General features: G+C 32.1%; 2 long non-coding RNA genes across 2 annotated transcripts in view; both read right to left on the bottom strand.

Moving 5' to 3' along the window:
• LOC135835517 (uncharacterized) overlaps positions 1–21,677 on the bottom strand; it is a 236,458-nt gene that overhangs the window by 149,473 nt on the left and 65,308 nt on the right. The window lies entirely within an intron of this gene.
• On the bottom strand, positions 13,734–16,955 carry LOC135835489 (uncharacterized). Its single transcript, XR_010556894.1, has 4 exons — positions 15,572–16,955; positions 14,446–14,779; positions 14,210–14,283; positions 13,734–14,127 (listed from the first exon to the last, which is right to left on the bottom strand). It is a non-coding gene; the product is annotated as an uncharacterized LOC135835489 (long non-coding RNA).

Raw genomic sequence — 21,677 nt, forward strand, 5'->3', positions numbered from 1 at the left:
AGGTTGAATTGGAGTTGAACAACACTCCAACCTCCTTCGGTTTTAAACCTAATGAGGCATGGGGAATTAAAGATAAAATTTGTGAAACCCTACCTCAACAATCAATGAAATTTGATTTTAAATTTGAATTGACAAAAATTAGGAAAAAGATGTCTGAGAAAGAAATTCCCTCGACGACATTTTTAAAATGCATGGAAAATAAACTGGATCCAGAAAAGGACTTAATTTATGACACCGATGGCTACGTCAGGGTGACAGCTGACGGGGCTTGCTCCAAAAATGGCGATATAAATGCCATAGCTGGAATTGGAATCTGTTTCGCTCCAGACTCCAAAATGAACATTTCTGAAAGAATTGTCAATAAGCATTATGCCACTTCTAACAACTTGGCAGAATTAATGGCGATCCATGTGGCACTTAGAGTGCTAAAAGAGAATAATATTAAAAAAGTAAAACTTTTGAGTGACAGCAATTATGCTGTAAAAGCTCTAAATTATAGCATATCAACATGGCAAACGAATAACTGGAAAAATGCTAAAAACAAACCAGTTCATCATGAAATGCTATTTAAGAAAATTCTAGAACTAAAAATGGAATTTGAAAGCGTAGAATTTATTCATGTTTATGCCAGAAAACATGAATACACGAATATAATTGCTGACAATCTTGCGAAAAAGGCTGTCTACACAGTCGAGCAAAAACAGCAATGTATAAGTGAAATGTCTGAAAGACAAGTGATTGAAAATTTCATAAGAGAGAAAAGGCGATTAAAAAGAATTGAAGAAGAATATGCTTTCAATAAATCGCACTTAGACCCCATCTTATTAAAACCAGGAGATTGGGTCCTTATGACAAATCATAAACAATCGAATGCGGAACGAAAAACTGCATCAAAATTGTATGAAAAAAGGACAGGTCCTTTCGTAATAATTCAGAGAAACGGGCATAATTGTTACTTATTACAGCCTAAGGATGGAAGTACAGTCAATAGGGTGGCCAACATACGCCAACTCACCCCATTCATTTCCAAAGAAAATTTGGAAAAACTGAAAAACGACACCTGTCTAAAATCAAAATTAGACTCTCGAACTTTAGAACAGAAAATTAAAGATTTTTTGACTGAATATGAGAAGGAACTTCAAAACGGAATGGATGAAGAATTTGATGAGTTTGTAACTCCAAATTTCGAGCCAATTTCAAAAAGCGACCTTAAAAACGCTTCAAACAATGTCTTGAAGGAGCTCAGTGCCAATGCGCGTGCACAACGTGCAGCGGAAAGGGAGGCTAAGAAAGCTGAAGGTAATCCGAAAACGTCAACTCCTGAAAACACTGAAAAAGCTCCAAAATTGGATCTCCCTGAACAACCAGAAATTGCTGGGGCAGTCCAAGAAACCCCAACCCTAAAAAGAGGGAGGGGGAGACCCAGGAAAATAGACTTTAGTAAAGTCGAAAAAATTCCTGAAATAATTGAAAATAAAAAAGGTACTATAGATACCAATAAAATTCTAGAAGAAATTATTCAACTAGAACCCACTCAGGATGACAAAATTTTGGAAAAATTGGGCCCAACAGACCCAAAGAAAGTCCAAAATTTTGAAAATTCTAAAGACTTAAGTACAGGGGCACTACTTGAGGATTCCTCACTCATAAAAAGACCTAGAGGAAGACCCAAAAAGTGTACTCCCCGTGAGCCCACTGGTGAACCCACTAGTGAGCCCAATATCACTGTAAACTTGGCTGATTCGGAACCAAAAGATGAAAATGAAAATCTCTTTGGAGAATTACCAAGTCTTGAAACTGATGAGGAATTGAGCGACTCAACCTCAGAAAAATCAGTAATCAATCAAGCTATCACGAAATCTGATTTTAAAAAGTCTAATAATGACAAAGTCACTTCAACCCCAAAGCGTTCAAAACGCATATTGGAAAGAAAAATGCGCCTAGGGGAGGACCCCAAAGCCATTAAAAGACCAAGATTGGAGTTGAAAAAACTGGACTATGGTTCGGATAGCGATGAAGACCCTTACTCATTATTCTTTGAGGCAGTTATGGAAGCCTACAACGAAGAATATCAGAGCCTAAATTCTATGACAGTTTTGGAAAATCAGAATACTGACCAAAATGCCATAGAAGTCGTGGTAAATCCATTTAGGACAACGGACGACGAAGATTCAGAAAGTTCAAATGACTCTGAATTTTATGAAAGAATAAGTGAAACCATAGAATTGGTCAGAAACGCGACTGAAGAAAGTTCACCTGATAGGAGCTCTGAAAGCTCAGTGGTCACTGTCATAGAAAATGATCAAAGCACAATCATTTTCTTTGAGACAGAGACAACACAGGAGGATGCTAGAATAAGCTTTCAACCAACTAAAAGGTGGATACCAATTTTTGCTTCGGCAATATTTATTGTAATTTTATTTAGCATATTTCATGCATTTTTAAATAAAAAATCTTATGATGAATAAAAATACATACTTGTCTACTTATTTCAACTTTTTCAGCACAATTCTCACTCTCTTTTCGAAAAAGACAGGAATGTAGAAAAAACGAAAAAGGGGAAAGAAGAGACAGGTATGAAAAGGAAAAATTCTAATTTGTTAAAAACAATAAAAACGCATTCGCTCCATAAAAATTATTAAAATTCTGAAACCTTTTCTCAGGTACTATTTTGGAACTTTAGAAATAAAATTTACAAAAATTAGTGAAGGAAATGAGGAGCAGAAAATAAAAAAAAGGGGGGGGCGAATGAAAAATCAAAATTCAATTAGGATTTCGACTATTTCCAGGAAATACAAAAACCATATAAAAATGGCCCATTTCCGATTTTTCGCAAATTACAACAAAAAATGATAAAATTACCCTTTTGTTGTGTTTTCGTTTTTTACTCCCTATAGAATTTTGGACAAAATTCACCAATAGGAATATCTCAAAAAACTCTAAAGTTTTCACTTTTTTGACCAAAAAGGCAAAAAGAGAAAATTAAAACTTGTTCTCAAAAATAAAGATAAAATTTTTTTTTGGGGGAAGAATATTTTGACAAAACCTTTCTGATCAACTTTGAAATCATTTTTCAGAAAGAAAAAATTTCAGAGTAACTTCTTAAGAATACTGAGGCTAAAAACTAAAAAAATTTCAAATCCATTAAAAAGGAAATAAAAATTGAAAATTTTGAAAATGGATTTTCAAATTTCGAAGAGTTAAAAAAATTCAAATTTGGAAAAAAACATTTTAGTCAGCTTCTCGACACAAAATTTGAAAAACCTAACAGAATGCTGATTATTGACGTAAAAATACCCAAAAATACATTCTAAAAGAAAATAATATTTTTTTTTTTTGAGAGAATTCAAAAAATGGGAAAACTTTCAGAAAAAGCTGATCGAAATTAGCGTCCCAAAATATTTTTTCAATTTTTCAAATTGGTCCTAAGTTATAAAAACAAGACATTTGCCTCACTCTTCAGACGAAAAACTGAAGAATTTGCCAAAAAATTTGGCAAAGCATTCACAGTTGTCTACCTAATGAAAACTCAGACCTCTGAGACAAAATGAGCCCACCTAAACAGTTGCTCTAAGTTGTCAAAACAAAAATCAGAAAGCAAAGAAGAATTTGCTAAAAAAAAAAAAAAAAAAAATTCATCATCTTTGCCCATCTTTTCTTCATTTCGGAAATAAAGAGAAACCTCTCTGAATGGGGGACACCACATCCGCCCTCAATTCGCCCCAATAGTTGCCTTAAAAAATTAGCATACGTTTGTCCCTCTGACAAATTCAGAAAAAATTGAAATTTCAAAATGAAAGTTTTGAAATGAAATTTTGAAAAGTCAAAGCACCCCATATTACGTTTGCTCCACAAAAATTAAAATTGTCAATTTTTGAAAAAACTGTTCAAATTTTGAAAAAATTGCTAATCAGAAATAATGAAAAAATCATTAAAAAATTGAATTGAAAATTCATACTGGGTTAATGGAAATTTGCTCTCTGCAGATCCATAATTTCTTTTTTGAAAAGGAGAACTATGGGATACATTGGAATGGCTCGAAAAATTCAAAATTTTTCCAAACAATCCAAACAGCAGGGGGAAAACTCAAAATAAAAACCTCTGTATAAGGAATGAAGAAAACTGCATCCAAAATGCTGAAAAACTCATTCAAAAAACCACTTTTTTCTCACTTTTGGAAATTTTTTCTCGAAGGGTCCAGAGAGTGGCTTTTTCTGGTAAAAAGGCCACCCTCTCGACACTTCGATGAAAAAACCAAAAACTCATAACCTGAAAAGAGTTGAAAAAATCTACAAGTATTTATTATATTTAAAAAATTACATTAAATATGAATAGGCATGGAAAAAATTTCGTACCTCAAACCCCCAACCCTCCAGATCATAAATGGATGAAGTTAAAGCAATTTTTTGAAAAAATTGAAAACTCAAAAAATTTGAAGAATTTGAAAAAATTTGACAAAAATAAATATACGTTAAAATCACGAAACCCAGGGAAGAATGGAAAATATCCAATCCCTACACACCCCTATACTTGTAAAAAATCTAAAATTTTGCAAAAACTCATTTTTCAAAAAATCAAAATTTTTTTTTGAAAATGAAAATATTCAAAAATTGATCGAAATGTAGAAATTCATTACGATCTAACATAATGTGAACAGTCAGGAAAATAAAAAGCCTTCAAAAAAAAAAAAATGAAAATTTGAAAAATTGAAAATTTTTCCAAAAAATGAAAATTATAAAAAAGGGCTAAAATGGACGGATATAGGTTAAAAATTAAAAACGATCGATCATAAAGTTGAAGAAATAAATCCTCTTCGATTTCCTTTCCTCTACCCATACCAAAAATGCACTCTAAAGGGGTCAAAAAAACCACCTTTTTGCTTTTAGCCCATCAAAAATTGAATTTTCATGGGAAAATAATTACTCTAAAAATCTCCCCTGAAATTAATGCCAATAGTCAATTATATTGACACAGCAAAAAGACACCTGCCTATGAACAAAATAAGAGGAAGAAATAAAAGTAGATTTGAAATTATCAATTTATCTACTAGCCATCGGACGACAATGTTATCTGCAACGTCGCCGAGGCCGATAATTTCCTCGAATTTTGCAAGTTCTAAAAGAAGATATCGGAGATAAGGAAAAAAGTTTAGCCAAAACCGGATGGGTTGAAACCTAATCACAATAAAATAAAATCATAATACCCCCGACTGACGCAATATTGGATATAGATTTGAGTGATTGCTTGACAAACGTTCGAAGATTGTGGTTTAAAAAGCATCTTGTGCATAAAAAAGCAAAGTTTGAAAGTGTTTCGAAAGATAAAAAGTGAATCGTGAAGTTATTAAGCGTAATTTTCATCGTGGGTATCCTGCTACAGTTAGAGCAGTCCTATTTAATTGAAAATTGTTCGATTGATAATCTACTGTAAGTATTATTATCACTCATACATACCTATACCTGTTATGTACTATTTATTTTGCATTATATGTACCTATACGTGTATGTGATAGTATAGATAGGGTAGTAGGATGAGCGAATCACAAGCCAGCCGGAAGTATTCGATCATCCTACTAAGCCAAAATTGAGATTTGCCATTCTCGGCATGAGGTAATTTTTCTGCTCATTAATACGAGCAGAAAAATTTACACCCATTCAGAACCCTCAAAAAATGTTTCAAAAACGGAATTGTGGAACACCCCAAAAATGGGAAATCATGGTTGGTTTACCCCCAACCATATCAAAACATTTCCCAAGTACTCTGCTAGAGTACAAAATTCTGAAACGATTTCGATAAAATGACACAAAATCTAGTAGATTCAATCATTTAACACAAACTGATTCAGAAAAGTCGTAAACTTTAGTATTCACGACACAAAAGTAATGTGGTCCCTGAAAAACTTCGAACAAATTCAAATCAGAACCAAATTTCAATCTTCATTTTTCTTGAAAATAATTAAAATTAGTAAAAAATCATCCAAAAGGCGATTGGCCAAAAACTAAATTTGAAAATTTAGGAAAATAACCTAAAAATCAGTTAAATCTGAATAAGTAGGTACTACCTACCAAACCAAAACTATCTTACTAAGTAGAAAATTTTCTTAAACTAATTTTGCCTCGAAATTTTAGTATTGAATTACTCAAAAAATAATCCTATTTTGAACCTAGGGCTAAAATAAAAATCCAAATAGGTACCTACCAAACAGATTTTTTTTTCTCTTTTCAAGTTTTATTAAAATTACTCCTTTTTTTGGCTCGAACATGATAAAAAATACCTGATAGGTAAGATTTGGAATTGAGAAACTAAAAAATTTACAAACAAGTAGGTACCTACCTACTTCAATCATTTGGCAAATTTACCCAAAATTTTCTGTCTATTTTCTCCAAATGAAATAAAAATTAGAATTTGTTTAAAATACCTTATTCTATACACACGAAGACAACTTTTCACAACAGTTCAGAAATAAAATTATTTTTACCAAATAGGTACCTATTAAAAGAAATTCTGAAACACTTTATCTCAAAATTATTAGCTTTTCACCAAAATGAATAATATGGACAATTTTGAGGAAATTTTAATACTAAAAAGTTTAAATCCAAATGAAATTTCAGTTAGGTAGGTATACCTATCTACATCACACAAAATTCGTCTGTTTATTTCACCGATCTAAACGATAAAACTTCGTGGAATATTTTTTTTAACTACATGAATTTTGAAAATTAAAATGATTCAAACAAATAAAAATCCGAAAAAACCTAATAAGTAGGTACCTACTCAATACAAAATTTTGAACCTTTTACGATCTTCTTTTCCTAAAACTACTGAAAGTAGAATTCAAAATGAAACATTAACAAATTCTAATAAAATTCGAAAGATTAAAATGAATTTTTTTTTTTCAAAATCAAAGGAATAGGTATACGTACCTACCTATTTCCTAACTCGAAAACTAAATATTCATGAAATGAATAAAAAGGGACCACAAAACTTTAAGTCAATAAAATTAAAGTCGTATTGAACTGACTAAATTAATTAAAACCCTTCGATTCCCCCCCCCTTTTTCTTTTCTTTTTTCTTAGATGCCGAAAAAAGGTGAAAAACAGCAGATCGACTCGAAAGAGTGGAAGGTCAAAGTGAACTTACCTCCTACGACCAAAAATCCGATCACAGTAAAGGGACGCCCAACCTCGAAATTCATGGGCCTCGTCATAGCCGGATATTGGTTATATGACTTGGGGAAGACATACATAACTACGAGAAAAGAGGATAAAAAAGAATGATTTATTCGAGTTACTTTGGTGTTCTTTGTAGTTGTTATTTTTTATTTTTTTTTTTCTCGGTGACTCGCACCATATTGTGTATACTCATACCCAGTATCTTTTCCTAAGTTTATGTTAAAATAAAGCTAAAAAATACGTATGAACAACGTGTCGCCTACTTCATTTTCACCTATACAACTTAAAAGGTTACCTACAATATTATACATACACTCAGCGCGAAAAATAATGCCTATAGGCTAAATTACTCCAAACTACGAGAACATGGACAACGAATTCGTCCATATCTGGTAAGTACATAAATCTGTCGAGGTAAAACACTGTCAAAGAATAAATCCTTCGACACATCGAATATTCACACTTTGAAAATCGATAGGTACCAGACTTTCCAATACGAGAGTCTGGACCTTATAAAAATTAGCTCTTTTGGGAAGGGATCTCAGGGAGTAAAAAACACATTCGGGATAAGTACTTAAAAATCAAAACTAAATTCAGTTGGTATTCTATTTCGAAGGTGATAACTTCTAAATTTTTATTCAATAGAAAATATCGTGCAGTTTTAGTAACTTCAAAAGTCAAATACAATTACTCCTAAAAGAATTTAATTCAGTTTACATCGATAAAATTTTTCGAACAATTAATTAATCGCGAAAAATAATTAAAAATTTACAACGCGGTAATTAAAACAAAATTTATTCGTACACCACCCACGGTGTGAATCGAACGTCAACCGGTTCGGTAAATTTTGAGTGAATCGAGCTGAACGCGATTGATAATTATTATCAATTTTCGGTCAAAACAGTTGTATTTTTTACTTTCAAAACATTGTGTTTTTTCGATTGCAAAAATTGAGCGAAACAATTATAAGTTATACCTGAAACGCCTAAACCTAGTATTGAAGAAAGTGGAGTATTCCAAAAACTGGATGTACGAATTATTGGAAGATTTCTACAGAACCGAAGTAAGTACAAGTGCATTTAGCTCACTAATTTTACCGGTTCGATCAAAAAATTGCCACTAGTTGCAAGAATCAAAATTGGATAATAATTTCAAACACGTTTAGAAAATCTCGAACATTAAAAATGTCAAGTGTTAAAAACCCTATAAATTTTGGAAACAAAACACCAGAAATGGTACTAAATTTAACTGTTTCGGAAAAGTGCATGAAAAACACACAAAATTCTCCCATTAAAAGTACACAAATTTCTCTAAACGAAAATGAAATTCAACGTTTTGTAAAGATTCGCGAAAAGAAAGAATTACCTACAAATCGTTCAAGCGTTCCAAAATCCGAACAATAAATTCGCACCATTTCCATCGAAATTCTCAGTTTCAAAAGCCTACCAATTTTGAATACCGAAATCTTTTCATAACTACTACGATGAATTCCAACTAGTGCATTTTGAAGTAAATCACAAGCAGATATTTGTGAACAAAGTTGTGGATTCTAGCTAATAATCTTGAAACGCTCAAAAACCAAGAAAGCTGATCTTTTTTCAAAAAAAAAAAAAAAAACTAGAAATTCGAACACTAAGTTCGTGGCAAACTTTTGGTATCGTATTAAAAGAACCGAAAACCCTATTTTTTGGAATTTACCACTCAAACTTGAATACTAAAAAAAAAAAAAAAAAAATTCGGATTATTGGTACCAAATTGGCTTATTTATTTTTTCTTCGAACCCCATTATCAAAAGTTGATTTTTTTTGTAGAAAATTGATTGATGATTCGAAAACAGTGTTATCAGAAAAAGCCATAAAAATGCAAATTCTGTATTGTTCCGAATTCACCCCCATTTCACTGACAATTAAAATTATTAGAGTGAAAATTCTGAAAAATCGAATCAAATCTTGATCAGGTTAAAATTTTCCTTTAGAAAAAGTTGATTTACTCAAAAATCACACATTTTGCCTCGAACGTCTATAAACTTTCAAATTGTACCCCAACTAAGGTATTAATTTAAAAAATTCATCACTCAAGTTTGGGTTAATGTCTAGAATTTTTAATTCACAAAACAAACTAAAAATTTGAAAAATTCTACTCGAGTTTACAACCCAAAAAATGCAATAAAATACTCAAAGTAAAAATCTTTTTGAAACTTTCTTCGTAAATTAAAAATGATAAAATTGAAAACTTCAGCGCAGATCTGAAACCAAGTGTCAAAATTTTGAATACCCATCAAATCATTCATAAAAATTGGAAAACTGATAATCAACTGAAAAATGATTAGATTCAGGCTAAGCGGAAAAAATTGAATTTTCGTTAGTAATCAACAAATTTGTCCCATAAAACCCGCAAAAAATTAAACCATCACACATTTTGAATTTTTTTTAAAATATTTCAGTATTACCGATGATTTAAGATTCAGATTATTTCGAAATTTGGAAAATATTATCTAAACTAAAATGAGATCAAAATTGAAAATTCACACTTTTTTCAAAACCTCAACGAAATAATCTCAGCTACTAAAAAACCAAAACTCGAAAGTGAATTAAGTATAGAATAAAAAGTTCGAAAAAACTTCAGAAGAATAATAATAAAAATTCCTAATTTTTCGCCTACCTAATTCTACACATTTCGAGAAAATGATTTTTTTTTACCTTAAAAGAAAAATAGAAAAATATAACAAAAAAAAAAATACTTAAGATAAAAATGAATCAACAAAAACGTTGAAAAACTAAAAAATAAAAAAGCTTTGGCAATTAAATGACTAGAAAAAATAATAAAAAGCTGAAAATTATATTTTCAGAAAAAAGTAAAATATTTTTGGTAACTAAATAATAATCAAAAAACAATTAAAAATTAAAACTGAGTATTTCGATAAAAAAATAAAAAATCTTTGGTTTCGTAAAAATTAAAACTAACAAAAATTGAAAAAATTTATCAAAATAAATCACAACCCAATAAAAACCAAAACAATAAAATGATTTAACAAATCGTAAAATATTTCATCTTTGGCTAATTTTTCGAAACAAAATGTAAATGAATACCCTTTACTGCCCAATAATCCAAAAAATCACTAATTTTGACCGATTTTGAATCGTTTTAAAAGTTTCAAATACTCCTAAAAGGAATAATCAAGACCCAGTAAGCGGTATTTGAATCGAATAAACTATAAGTTTTACACAACTTTTAGTTGAAAAATGAATTCATTTTTGAAAAAGATGAAAAAATAATTATTTTGTCAATAAATAACTAATCATAAAAATTTGTTGAAAATTTTATTTTTTCAGACGGAAATGAAGATCTTATTGTGCGACGAGTGTACGGAATCGTTGGCCGAGCCAGGGGAGCACGCTCCAAAGGACGAGAATGGGGTGAAGAAAGAGGATCCACCATATGTAACGGTTTGTAAACATGCGTATCATTGGGGATGTATCCACTATCTTTTCAAAACGACTACAACCCCCTCTCGCATCATTTGCCGTCATCCAATGTGCAATCGAAGCCTCACGAACTTCGACTTCGTCCAATTGGATTGTCCTACTAGGACACAGGTGGTAAACCAACCCCCCAACAACGAGCACATCAGGCAGATGAGATCGACGATAGGCCAGCTCCAAAAAGAGGTCGAGGTCTTGAAAGAATTGATTAAAAATCTACAAACCAAAAATGAAAAACAAGCTACGGAATTGAAAGAAAAAATCGATGCGAATGCCGTGCTTTCGAGCTCATTGACCGATCTAGAGCGCCGATTCAATCTCCTAATGGAGCAGAAATTGAATCAGTACATTCAAGCTGGACCATCGACCCCCTCCTCTTCGATCACGTCAGGATCATACTCGAAAATTCCAGCTTTAATGGAATTAGGTACTTCGTACGTGGGACCGCCAGAGTATGATCTCACCAACGAACCCCAGCGTCAAATTCGATTCGACGCCCCGGGTGTTGAACCTATGGATACGATGAGCTCGCAAATTTCGATTCCTCAAAAAATTGAGTACTCAACACCGCTGAATCAGTTGTACCCGACGCAAGAGTATTATAGAGATCGCAGTTCATCCTTACCTTCAGCGAACCGAGGAAGACGAGGAATCAACGAGCGAAGAGTATTCAGGATGCCGCGAGGTACTACGAAGCGAGGCCCGCCACCGAGAGCGCAATCTCCGCGCGAAAATGAGCCCGAAGTACCCGAGGAAAAGAAAAACCCATCCGCCGAACAGCCCCGGTACCACAAAAAATACCTGTCGCGTTTTGGCAGATCTTCCAACGAACTCGAGCCCTATTATCCAATGAACGCGTACCCGTTTTATTTCACCGCCGCGGGCAGACAAGACAAAGCTAAAAACATTCACATGGTACTTTTTATGAATCAAGTGATGATGATCGGGGACGGACATATTCATGCGATGGTACATTGCATGGTTGATGAAGAAAAATATGGCCAATATCTCGATAATACCATCTATCGGCGAGACCTCTTAGCGTCTGATCTCTTTCGATTACTCGATTCAATGATAATATTACCGAAAAAATTATTTATCTCGATCGGTAATTTTGATGTGGTCTGCAATACATCTTACGATGACTTCACCGATGAAATGACGAAGATCGCGGATCTCCTTAAAGAGAAAAAAGTGATGGAGCTGATTTTAGCACCATTAGTGCACACGCCCCAACACAATAACATCGCTTTTGACCACATCAAATTGGCACTGGAAACAGACTGGGGATTGTTAGCAGGTGCGAAGACGACGCGAGTAGACGAATTTTTCGAGCAACTGGATAAAATCCCACCGCCCAGAGATGAATTTGGTCCATATCACAACATCAAACGTTACGAAGAAATTTTGGACAAATTGGCCGAAAAATTCATCCCCCTTCCAATTTCTCTGCAAGAAAAAATCAAGAAAGGGAAAGTACTTCAGCCACCGAGTAAAGATCGACGACGCATTGAAATGCTCCGAAAGGGCCTAATTTCAAAAGACACCGAATCAAAGCCGACCATGTCAGTCCAACCAACCATCAAACAGGAAAAAATGGAAACTGACGATAAACCCTACACTCCGGATCAGTTGGCCGAATTAAAACGGATCGAAATAAGAAAGAAATTAATCGAACAGAAAACAGCTGAAAATGCCCAACTAGGCAAATCCGATGAGCACCCTGTAGGAGCTTCGACCAGCTCAGAATTGGCACCCGAAGATGCGCAAAATACGACACCGCAAATGCCAATTTTGACCCCTCGTACCGACTTAAATCCGGCCACGCTGAACATGTCATCGACCTCCGCTCAGGCTATTAACCTGCCAGAAGTGACGCTTACCGCTATTAACGGTCAACAGGTGATACCACCCCTCACCTTTGGGATGAACTGGCAAACATTATTTGACCAGCATGCGCAGAGTTGGACCCAAGAAATGGAGCACCAAACCAGCGCGACGACAAATGAGTCTGAACAGGCTCCAAAAACACCGAACGTGTCGCTCACTGAAGAGCCCATCGTCATCTCTAGTGACGAGGAGAAAAAAGAGGGCTAATGGCTCATATTTCAACGCTCTATCGACTCAAGGTAAATTGCACAGAGTTTCTTGAATTTTTTATATCGCGTAAAAAATACCCAAATATTTGAACTACTTTTTCAAAAAACTCGAATTTTGGAAGAAATACCATCCAAAAATTACCTAGGTACAAATACGATTAAAAAACAAAAAAATTCGAACTAAAGTACCAAAATTATAAAAAAAAAAAAAGAAAAAAACCCCAAAACATGTCGATATGAGCAAAAATGACCCTCTCAAAAAATGTAAAAATCAATCACGTTATTTTTCCTTCAATTTTGTTATTTTTTAATTTCAAATCAGCTTCGAAAGCTTTTATTTATTTATTTATTTTTTTTTCTGAGCTAAATTTCTCTGAAATAGAAAGGAAAAAGTCAAAACTTATAATTTTTCGTTTTTTAGATTTTCTGAAGTTTTGAATAATTTTATTTATTGTATAAAAAGTGATTGATTACAAAAAATTACCCTCTAAATTTTTTTTAGAAAAATCAGACTGATTTTTTAATGGAAAATGGTTTGAATTAAATTAAATAAAAACTCGAAATATTCGCGAATTTTCTACCTCTTGACTCAGTTTAAAAAGCACAATTTTGGCTTTAAAAGTGCTTAGGTAGTCTTCAAAAAATAAAAAAAAATAAAATCGTCGTAAAAAAGACCACCCAGCTGGAAGACAACATCCACCTTCCCACAACCGGTACCGTTACGCTCACGACCTTCACCAGTAACCTAGTAACCGCCAAAACCACCTAAAAAACTGTGTCAACCTAGATTCCATTTTCCATTCATCGATCCGACCATTAAAACGACCCATAGAGTAGAAAAAATGAACATCCAAAAATGTAAATAAAGTTAAGATGTAATTTATTGAATATTTATTGATAATTTTTTTTTTTTTCCATTACAAAAAACTCTACGCATTAATTTATCTATACATTTGTATAATTAGGTTATAAAATAGCACAAAATATTTTTTTTTAAAAAAAATTTTTTTTTTTTACAAACATACAAAATTTGTACTCTAAAACTACGATACAATAATACATGTATGTAAATTTTTCTTACAAACTTAAAATAAATTCAATTTATTTTTTGAATGTTTACAATTATCTTTTTTTATTTTTTACAAACTTATATTAACGTAAAATACGTTTACAGAATCAAAAAATTCAAATTCAAAAAAATTTTTTTTTTTTCCAAAAATTTACAAAAATTTTAATTTTATTTTTTTTAAAATTCTTTTTTTAATTTTTTTTAATTTTGTAACAAAGATATCACATTCAGGGCACAGAAGGCCATGTTGACTCAGACCGTAGACGGATAACATTCCTTTCAAAAATCTAGCTATCTTTGTCTTCCTGTGGAACAAAAATGGCATAAGTTTACTCAAATTTTATTTTTAATTTCTATCTAAAATTATTTTCTAAAAGAAAATACAACCTGGAAAAGAAGTCCATGAGCCAAGAAAAAGGATCTGTGCATTATTAGTTAAGGAAATCTTCTTTGCCTTCTTACTGGAACAAAAAGAATTAGGTTAGAACTCTCTAATTTTAAAATTAAAATTAAAATTATCATTTTAATTATCATTTTTCCTACTTATTTTTTTTTACAACTAATTTAAACTACATAATCGTAAAAATGCTATAAAAATAAGCCAAATTTTTAGATTTACTCACCTTATTGTAAATACGAAAAATATCCCAACAGACTGGTTCAACTTTGGCTCAATCCTATTTTAAGTTTCACCCATCTTTCTCTGAACTGGTCCTAAACAAAAACAACATTTTTTATTTAATTTATTTCATAATTTTAAAATTTTTTTTTAGAAATAAAAAATGTACAGACATTTTAAATCGATCATGTGTTTAAATTAGACTGATTAATCCTAAGAAACAAAAATGCTCTTAAATTTTACATTATTTAATAAAAATGTAAATATGTTTTTGTACTTATCTTTAGTTTTTGATAAACAAAGTAATTCTCTTGTCATCGTCGTTGACCAAAATACACCTGTAAAGAAGAAGAAAAAACTTGAAATTAACTATGAGGAATAAGACTGACTAGAAATTAATTTATTCTTAATTAACTATAAAACAACGTTAAACAAATAAAAAAGAAGAAAAACAACGTTGCTTAGAATTAAGTTTGTTTAGGTACATTCCTATTTATTTTTATAATTTTTCTTAAAAATTTATTTTCCTTTTAAACTTTTTTAAATTTTTTCAAAATTTTTTTTTAATTTGTTTTATGTTTCATCGAATAGTGGTGGTAAGTAGTTTCGCTTTCAACCGAACTCCGTGTACAACAGAAAGGTAGCGCAATTTTTTCCAAAAACTTAGCACTCTATCATAAAAATAAAATTCCAAAATGTCAATTTTTTTTTGAAAAATGAACACTTTTTCAAATAGAAAAACAATTCATTTTTTCTCAACCTTTTTTTTCATTTTTCAAACTTCCCTAAAAAACAATTCTTTTTTGGATTTTGAAGAAATGACAATTTTTCTAATAGAAAAATAACTCACTTTCTTCAAAGTTTTTCCAAATTTTTTAATTTTCTTTTCTTTTTTTCTTATCAATGATCAGTTTTGAACATTTCAAATGCTCAAATATTACATCAAACTTTGATAAAATTTTTCCTTTAGAATTTTTTTTTAAAATTTTTTTGAACTTTTTCTTTTTTCAATTTTTTTTTAAACTATAAAAACTCTACTCAAATTATTCAATGAATGACTTTCCAATAGAAAATCATCCATTTTTCAAAATTTTTAGTAAAAACAATAGCTATACTCAAGCCAACCTTACCAGCAATTTTTCTTCAAAAATTCTTGGTCAGACTATCCAAAGACAACAAAGCCAAACAACCACGAACTTCTTGAGCTTTTTTCATCTTCTCCTGAAATCATAAAATTGAGGAAGGGTACCTTTTAGATTAACCCTCCCCCTCAAAGATTAAATCGTACTTAAATACTTACCATTTCGGCCATGACCCTGCTGCGAAGTGACCAGATCAAAGGTAGCTTCTGGATTGATTTATTGATATTTTGACTTCGGTCAAATATTGATGGTCAATTGTAGTTACTCTTTATCAGTAAGAGTCAACTCACCAGCACACTCAAAATCCACCTCACTTTTGGAATTATAATAAAAACCAAAGAGTTTCAAAATTTATTTTGGGATTACTATTCCCCGCATCACTCAAGCAAAGTACGGGGGGCAATAGGGTCACATCCAGTGAAGCACAATGTCACCTTTTTTCAAAATTTCCGTGCTTTCCTCTACATTTCCTCAGGGGATACTTTAGAAGTAAACCCACGTTAGGGGCAAATGTAAGGGGACAATATGCCTTCACTGGCTAGACAGGGATATTCATCGTATCTCTCTCAGTGGGATTATAAATCTTTCATCTAAAGGAAGTACTGGAGAATCCAATCAATAGTTCGATTCTACAGTACTTTACGTAGATGAAAGCATATACTCGATGCACTTAGGTAAGGTGTTAAGTACGTGGGAACCACCCAAGAGGTGTTTTCACATCGTTCCATTAAGGGCAGATGTGAAAAGCTCACAAGTTCGTAAAGCTCAATTCCTTCTCGACTCGAGGCTAGAAGCCAAGTTGAGATGGAATTGATCTTCACTTGTCGATTCGCGCTTCGTCTGGTAGGTCTGACCGCGGAAAAGTAATAAGGCCACTCACTCCTACGTAAGAGTTGTGCTTGAGTCCCAGGTCCTCTGCCTTAACGTTCGTGTTTAAGGGAGAGTATTCGCGTTTAAACTTAAGTCCTAAATTCGCTACCCAACGCGGGCAATTTGATAGTTACACGTAGGTGGGTAAAAGCGATCCTACTTACGCCACTATTTGGTGGAATATATATTGGTTATACGCGTAGAGTTTTATATGTTTTAGACTTAAGTTTCGTGTTGTAATTTTATTCCAAAATTATAATACACTTTTCGTGTTTATCGTGTGTTCTTATTTCGCGTGCGGTTCGAATTAATACAAGGTAAACTCGACTAAATCTGTTTAAATTTATACATATTGGTGTTGTAAAAGCTGAGCTAGCAGCGGGTAAGTACTATTTTAAAAGGTGATATATTACATCTCTTAGGGAGTTAGATTCATCCTGACCTACTAGGGAAATATTCTTATCCTCCTATCATTGGCAACGCCTCTATCTATCTATTTAACAGTAAGTAGCTTTTTTTCCTTTTGATCGCAAGATTGCGTTAAGTAAAAAATAATTAAATTGTTTTTAATGAAGATTAAATAATTAAGTATCGTTGAATAACATTTCAATTTTTTAAAAATAGAAGTTTTTCCAACTCAATTTTTCACATAGGTACCTACTCTTTTTTATACTTTTTTAAATCATTTTTTCAAATATTGATTTTTTTTTTTGCAAACATTGAAATTTTGGACTTTGTTTTTTCAGAGTTCCAATAAAAGAAAATGAATATCCTTAACCATAATCATGCATTCACACACACAAGAAAATTGAAAACAGTCTTATTTTTTCAGATGCGTTCGTTCAACTTTCAAATGCCATAGTAAAAAAATTCAGCATATAGAGCTGTACCTACAGTACCAGTTGGAAATGCCTTTAAGCAGGCAACCAACCAACCAACAACAAATCTTACGTTTCTTATGTGTAACAACGCATTAATACGTTGGCAGCTTTTTTGCAACACCTCTTGGATGTGCGTTTGCAATACCAACCACATATACCTATTGTAAATTCATTTCAACATGATTGTACACAACAACTGATGCTACGCATCTGTAACTTGAATGGCAATGAAGATTAGGGTATAGGTCAAAAATGACGAAATTGGGTTTTGCAAGCTCCACTCCCACCACCATGGAAAACTTACCTACCCCTCGGGGAGCACATTGAAATGCAAAAAAAGAGAACTCCTTTTTTCGCATTTTAATATGCTCCCTGGAAGGCAAGTTAAACCCAATATCCTTTTTGGCCCACCCTTATGAAGATACTTTGTTTCAATCGAACGCGATTTCAAATACGTGAACTTTGAATGATTTGCAAACAGGATATTCAATTTTCAATATGGAACACTGAAAATTCATCATCTGTCCAAAATGACTAACAAGGCTTGAAAAAAAAATTATTTTAAACAGCACAAAAAATGCTTGATATTACATGAATTTTATAACGACAATACGTACTTTCGCTCGCTATTAACTATTATCATACAATCGCAAAACATCGAATTAACAGGTTCAAACCAAATCAAAGAAAATCTAAAGATTACCGTATTTATGTTATCCAAAAACATTATAGGAAGTAATTTTTTTTTCTTCAAAAATTTAGAATGTTCATTCCAGGAATCAAAAAATTATTCGTGGTTTTCTTTTACTTAGCTGGACTGTCAACAAAAAGCATATAGGGCAAACATCATCATTTTCCAAAAAGTCAAAATGTTCGGTCTAGATATCATAAAATCTTGCTGCAAAGGCACCATCGTCCGCCTCTTTCAAACGATTTTTGTTCGCAGAGAGAAAAGCCCTACTGAAATGGGTTTATTTTTTTCTTTTCTATTTAAAAAAAAAAAATAAAGATATGGGTAAATCACATCTAATCAAAAGTTAGTACTTTAATAATACTAAACACTAATGTTTGCATGCGTCAATTCTGCGCTTAGTGGTTCGCATAGGCGGTATGAGAGATAGAAGGATATTCATCAAAAATTTTAAAACACTGAGCAATTTTAAAATTTTGATAAATTACTCAAATTACATCAAACGTTGTGCTCAAAACGAAAGACAGCAATTAGAATTACACACAAAATCATTGTAAACTGCTGCCATTTTTTTTTCAATTCATATTCTCTTGGATTCAATTTGTTTGCGGGAAAAAATCAATCGCATTGATTCAAAGATTTAATCAACAAGTGAAAAATGGCGTGAATTATGTCGAAAGATGAAAGTTTGAAGAAAAATCTTAAAAGCAATCAGTATCAGCAAAAAGCAAATAGGTACTCCCAGGCAATTAGCAAACAGATGAAATAAAAAGTACCAAAAAAAGATCAGAAAAGATCCCACGTATTCCATAGAATTTTTTTTTGTTTCTCAAAATATCCCACAAAAATAATAGGTAGCAAGCATCATTTTCTCGTTTTTTTTTGTTTTCGCATTCAACGAAATGCAAAAGTAAGTATACAATGCAGCTACATATAGGTAATGCCTGTACATTCCTTTCTTTTTGAAAATCTTTATTGATGATAATTGATAATACACATACATAATAATAATATAATAAAAAACAGTTGCATACGAGCGATTTAAAACAGAGGAAAAACTATCAATATCAGGGCCATATCGCAGAACATTACTTATGCTTATTTTCGGACTTGCATGGCTGCTTAAGCAAATGTTTGTATCATAGATGGCTTTTTTCCAACTTGAAAACTATTTTGTAAACAAAATAAAACTTGAGAGGTCAAATTTGACGTCTTGAGCTCAGCTTGAGCAAAATGTTTACAATAAAAATACGTTTTGTAGTTACTTTAAAAATGTTTTGCTACAATTTTCATTGTATATCACCGAACTAAACCGACCAATTTTAAGACAAATACCTTACATTATTTGACATTTACATATTTTTATTTTTTGAGTAAATTATTCATTCATCTTTGTTTGCCCATTTTTCATGATTTGTAATTTCATTACCATTCATCAGCTTATCACAACAACATTTCTAAATTATTTTTCACTCTTTCTCTCTCATCAAGTACCAAACAAGAAACCATATTTTCGCATCAATTTGAAATTTATCTCTTGTGTAAAATCAGAAAACTGAAAAGGAAAAGAAGAAAACATTGTGCAAATGACAGCTACGTGAGCTAAGAGTTGATAAACTCGTGAAAACAAAAACAAACGATTTTATTTTTTTGGAATTATCCACAGATTATACAACAAATTTTCATTTATTTAGCAATTTGATTGGTTCTTACAGGATCTTGCAGCTTTATTGTTATTGGCAACATAGCATGATATAGAAAGCTTACATTTATTTTATGGTACCAGTAAAAGAAAATCTTCAACTTGACTTTTGTTTACTTTTGTTCTATGATAGCGAATTTTACTTATGGCTTGAGAAAATCACATAGTTAGAGTCATTGAAAATGGCCAACTTGAAGTGGTGAATAGTGGTACGAGCCACGGCTTCGCACGCCGAAATCGTGAACACAAAATTATTAAGATTTGCATTTTATGTTCAATTTCACAAGTTTTGAAACAAACTCAATTTATTTGTGACAAAAACATCAAACATCTCTAATTCGATGATTCAATCGGGCAATGAAAAATTATACGTGCAGAATGTGGAAAAATGAAAATTGAAATTCTATACAGTAGTACCTACGTTATAGGAGGAACTGTCAGAACTTTTTCGGGCTGTTGTCGTTTACCTCCGGAACTACTTCATATGACTAGTATTTTTCAAAGTTCCCCTTAAGCAATCATGCTCTTCCAGTATTGAAACAAACCTAGTGATAAACCGCTATTTTCGATTTTTCTAATAGGTAGGTATATTATATTTTAATGCAAAATAAAATAACTTTTATGTGATTACCAATTAAAACAGTTCTTTTTTAAAAAATTAGATAGGTATTCGTTAAATTAATCAAAAAACGTAATAAAAATCGTGTTCAAGTAGAAATTAATTCTCATGATCGCCTCATCGACGAATGAGCCCAGTACTCAAGACTCAAGAGTCACTCCAAGCACTATTATGACTAGTATCTTCTAAAGTTTTAGCAAACACTGTAAACGGAGTGAACAGCGACCAATGTTTTGGATTCCAGCAAGACATAGACTTCGTTAATTACTACGGTTTCGTCGAACTGGAAGTGAAGCAACTTACAATCGACCAGTCTGGAGAAGCTCGAGCCCCCTGTTAATGATGAGCAGGAATTCAGAAGAACTTTTTAGAAAGAAATAAAACGTTTCTACAACAGGTATTTCGGCAACATGTATTGCCCATGGTCCATTGTGAAAGAGCCAAAATGAAAACCAATGACCCAAGTTGGAAATTATCATAATAAATTTCAGTAATTTTTACAATATAAAAAATACATATATATATGAATTCAAGTTCTATTTTTACAACCTACATTTTTTAATACTTGAAGCAGGGATTCAGGAAGCATGCTAAGTGCCATGAAAATGAAAATTGAGTTGATACCGCTACGATGTTCTACATCAAAATCAGCACCTTTTTACCTACTTACGATACCCAATACCTACTTTTAGTACTTTAAAATCAGGCCGAAAGATAGCGCACTCTGTAACTGCCATACCTGAAAACGTAAGGAAGTATGCTAAGTGCCGTTTGAGCCAGCCTATCGAATAATTGTTTTCTGTACAAGTATGAAGTTGAACCTGCTTCTATTTGTTAATACGGAAATTACTCGAAATTTTGATCGAGGACATAGGTATTTGAGGTGAGGAAAATGATCTACGTAAAAAACTCTACAAGATGGAGTTGGTTTGAAAGTTTTCCGCGCAATAGAAAAAAAAATATAAAAGCTCAAAGTATAGTAAAACTTTTAAAAAAATATTATTTTTTCGAATTTTTTTGTAGTTAAATGCAATTTACTCGAAATTTTGATCGAGGACATAGGTATTTGAGGTAAGGAAAATGAGCTACGTAAAAAACTCTACAAGATGGCGTTGGTTTGAAAGTTTTCCGCGCAATAGAAAAAAAAATATAAAAGCTCAAAGTAGTAAAACTTTTAAAAAAATATTATTTTTTCGAATTTTTTTGTAGTTAAATGCAATTCACTCGAAATTTTGATCGAGGACATAGGTATTTGAGGTAAGGAAAATGATCTACGTAAAAAACTCTACAAGATGGAGTTGGTTTGAAAGTTTTCCGCACGATAGAAAACA

The sequence above is a fragment of the Planococcus citri genome, chromosome 2 (genome assembly GCF_950023065.1).
Source record: "Planococcus citri chromosome 2, ihPlaCitr1.1, whole genome shotgun sequence".
In the NCBI taxonomy this organism is placed as follows: domain Eukaryota; kingdom Metazoa; phylum Arthropoda; class Insecta; order Hemiptera; family Pseudococcidae; genus Planococcus; species Planococcus citri.